Source organism: Cryptotermes secundus, unplaced genomic scaffold (assembly GCF_002891405.2).
Source record: "Cryptotermes secundus unplaced genomic scaffold, Csec_1.0 scaffold582, whole genome shotgun sequence".
Taxonomy (NCBI): Eukaryota; Metazoa; Arthropoda; class Insecta; order Blattodea; family Kalotermitidae; genus Cryptotermes; species Cryptotermes secundus.
In genome coordinates this window covers 978,047-982,557 of record NW_019724752.1, presented here as the reverse complement: position 1 = coordinate 982,557, position 4,511 = coordinate 978,047, and positions in this window count along the sequence as shown.

The following is a 4,511-nucleotide window of genomic DNA, read 5'->3' as shown; positions in this document are numbered from 1 at the left end:
ATCCCTGTAAGAGGCCACGGAGGCCCATATGGATGTGAGACGTCGAGGCTCCCACATTTTCTAGACAATTAGGCCACAGATGGTCGTTAAGTTGTCAGGCTTACACGCCGGCCACACCATTTTCACCAGGCAGATTCCCGGTACTCATTTTTGTTAGAGGCTTAGTCGACCCCAGGGCCATTGTGCGACTGGAAGGTCACCTAAAAAATCTAATGACCTCGTCGGGAATTGAATCCCTAACCTTCCGGCTTGCAGCATAATGCCTCAACCACCTATGCTACCGCGTGTCCCTGCTTCTTTATGTGTCATTTACAAAATTATAATTCGAATTTACACAAAATCAACTTTGAATAATAGTCCAGCCTGCCTACACAGATTTGCAGAGTGCAGCAAAATGTCATCTTTAAACCATGTAAGGACAAGATGGCACGAGTTCATTTACCTACATTGTCAGTATTAATATGGACTGCAATATTTAAGAACAAGCCAACTGAATATCCTCACAGTGAGGACCGTTTTCTGGGCATCACTGGATATCCTGGTCTTGTCTCCTATTGGTTCCTTGGTTCGTGGGAACTGGCAAGTTATTCTTGTGTTGCCGTTGGCTCCACCTGTCACATGTGCAAGCCAACAGGAACTGACTGTTGTTTTGCAATTTCTGCCTTCTTCCTACATAAACCAAAATTTCTGCAAGCCAAATGCTCATAGGGCCGCGCCATAGCTCAAGCGGTTAGTGGCTGGCTTTCCACCGCGGCGGTCCAGGTCTAGTCAAGTGGGATTTGTGGTGGACAAAATGGCGCTGGGGCAGGTTTTCTCAGAGTATTTCGGTTTCCCCTGCCAATCTTCATTCCACCAATTGCTCCACAATCACCCTCACCTATCATCTGGGGCTGGTACAATAGACCAGAAGTGGCCGCAGTGCAAGTGACCTAGTACCACCCCACTAGCAATAAAAAAAAGCCAAATGCTCTGCTTGCTACCTGTTTCGTACTCATTTCTTGCTTGGCTTATTATTTGACCCTGAAGATGAAAGTGCGACCGCCTCTGTTGTCTAGTGGTTAGAGTTCCTGGCTACAGATCCAGAGGTCCGGGTTTGATTCCCGACGCTACCAGTGGGTCTGGAACAGGGTCCACTCAGCCTCGTGAGAATAATTGAGATATTTCAAGGAAATAGCGGCTCTGGTCTAGAAAAACCGAAACTGACGGGGGTGGGGATTCGTTGCGCTGACAACGTGACACCCTCGGCTAAAGTTGGCACTAACTGCGTTGACCACGTGACACCCTCGGCTAAAGTTGGCACCAACTTCGCTGACAAGCAGCGGTCGCTCAGCAGGTATAGTTCGCTTATGGATTAAAACCACGGAGTTGAATTATGAAGGGAACATGTTCATCCAAAACATCAACTGACTTTAAATGGACTACATGGTGTTATATCTCAGAACTCTTTATAACCACGACTGCAAGAACCTCAAATCCTACAAGAAACAGCTTATTTATTGTGGGGCTGGACTCTGCTATCCACAATATGTAAATGGAGCTGGTGTCATGGCTTCCAGTAACACATACTACTATAGAGAAACTAGTTACAAAACATTGCCATTGACAATTATCAATAATATTATCCAAATAGTGATCTTCATGACCATCTTACAAAGTTCCACTCACACATAAAATTAAATGTCAACATCTTGTTCGCTAGCAACTTCTAAGGTTTCAGACATTTAAACATGAAACAAGGTACAAAATGAAGTGATCCACCTCATCTAATGAAGCATGGAACTGATATCACTGTATTATTTCAATTGCATGCTGGATTAGGTGAAATTATTCTTTTACAGACTTACTATATCACAATCAAGAGAAACAGGATATTCGAAAGCTAATCCCTCTTAAACAGTCTTACAGATTCAGAATTCCACTTTATTACTATTATACTGGTAATACTGGACATATTACCCAAACTGAAATTCATTCATTCATCAGTAATCTGTCAAGACGACAGGTCCACAGTCTCTTCCAAAACAGTTCCTCCACTTAATGCAATCTAGCTTTCTCCTTCAAATGAGAATATCCTCTTCTGTCCCCAAGGTCATCCAGCATCTTCTTACGTCTTCTTCCTCGTCTTCTGGTCACTTCTATCCGCCCCTCTATCTTTCCTTCAATAACCTGTTTTAGAAGGCGGTTACTGCATAAGATATTACCAATCCAATTAGCCTTCCATTTTCTTATTTCGTGTAGGATATTCCTCTGCTCACTGACTCTAATTAACACTTCTTCATTTCTCACATAATTGGTCCAACTGATCTTCTCCATCCTTCTCCAACACCACATTTTGAAGCTTTCCAGGTGTTTCTGATCTACTACTACATGAAAAATGATATGACCAGCCATTCACCTCTCAGCACAAGCCCTACTACAAGAATGAAATATTTCCAAGTTCCACAGAATCGTTTCTTAAGAAAATACCATTTAAAATTCTTTTGGTAAAATGATGTTTGTTTGTAAACATATAATAGCCATCTAAAAGTTTGTGATGATGGCATATTAATACATTCACTGTGTTTCTGGACATTATCAATCATTCTGTTTTTATTTAAAACACACATTTTGGAGACTGAATTCTGTCTCTGTCTGGTGCTGGTGTCCAGAGATAGGGACTAGCTCTATTCATTGGGCCCAAATCAGTGGATTCAGCCTGAAAATGGAGACAGACTCTAGTCTCTGAAACATTCTGTTTTAAATAAAAACAGAATGATGGACAATGTCCACGAACACAATAACTATAATAGCCAGGTTCGTAGCAACAATGTGCAAATAAAATATATGCCCTAGAATTAAGCATATGTGGACAAACATTACCAGGGGGACTTCAATGTGCATTGTGCAGTGTAACAGGCTCTCTTTGCTTTTCAGTAACTCTCTGTCAATCATGAGACTGAGAATCACCTCAAATTCACTCATCACTGCTAATAAACTACAACTGAATTCACACGTTCACTGGTTGACTTGTTCTGTTGTATGGGTTCAAGATAAAACTTCCAGAATTTTTAATTTTCTCTACCATCTACTAAAATGTTAACTTTCAAAATGCAGTTAGCTATTTTATTTATAGTTCATTAAACAACACTGTGGTAATGTTGTACTAAAGCATCCTGTGGCAAATCATTCATTTTCACTTCTTATTAGCCATCTCACATGGAAATTTGTGTTAAAATCTTAACTTTTTAGTTTTCACATCACTGCTGCACTATATGTTTCAACCAATATGGCCATCAACAAATGCTTTGAAAATTGCTGCGTTTCCATCAATGAATACAATTCCAAAGTATACCCTTCCTTATGCACCCTTCTAGTGATGGGTGATTCTCCTTACATGTCATATGCAGAAATTTTTTAAGCACCTGATGATGTCCATATCAGTCAAAATGTATAGTGTACTAGTGATACAAAGAATAACTGAAATAATAAAAAAAATGAATTTTAAGATTTTAACACAATTTGCATACGAGATATTGAATATGAAGTGAAAACACTTTGGTAGCACAGACTTAATATCAATAGATTATAGTTCATCCATGATTTCATGACCCCTAATATCAGTGCTATCTGCCCTCCCAAAATCACTCACATCAACCAGGCACACTGTTAAACACTCTGCTCCAAAGGTGAACCACCTGACAATTCTTTCTGCCACTAGACACACCAGTACATGGCTGTAGGCTATGGTATAGTTCTTCCACCCTGGCTTGGGTTCGTTACATCATGTGCAGGCAGAATTGGTGATTTTCAATTTGTGGGACTAGTGAATACCAAATTGCAAACTATGTGGAGTAAAATTGGTCACAGGCTAATTTGAGTGCTATGCCTGTACTTACTTGGATGGCTCATCTCTAGCCCAAGATTGAAATCAAGGATCTCCTGACTACACATCATAAGTCATAACTACTTAATGGTGATAGTTAGTAAAATACCATGTTACAAAGTTGCAAAATATACAGTGGAAAATTACAAATATTTCCTGATACAAGGGAGAGTCAGTAAATAGGTCACAAATGGATATAAAACGTACAACACGCGATATTCGAACCTGGAAAAAATGTTTATTTCTCGCCATATCCTCCAACAGACATACTCGACCCATCATTTCGAAACATGCAGCATAAGTCTTTTCACAGTTATCTCAGTCACTTCTGCACCTGGCTGGGCATCATCTGTGAATTTTGAACATCCTTGAAGTTCTCAACCCAGTTGTGAACTGCTTTACGTGTACAAACACTCCCCACTGTAAACAGGGAACATTTTGTTATGGATATCCTCTGCATTGAGTCCTTTGGCACATAAAAAATGCACAACATAACTCTGCTATTCAGTAGTACACCCTCAAGCACGGTCGCCATTTTGACTATTGACACCAGCCTCTGCACATACCCATGCCCATCTGCTACCTAGACTGTCATGAAGCTGGACTGTGCTGCTACCGAGTGATGCATATAGAAAACCTATTATGTCAA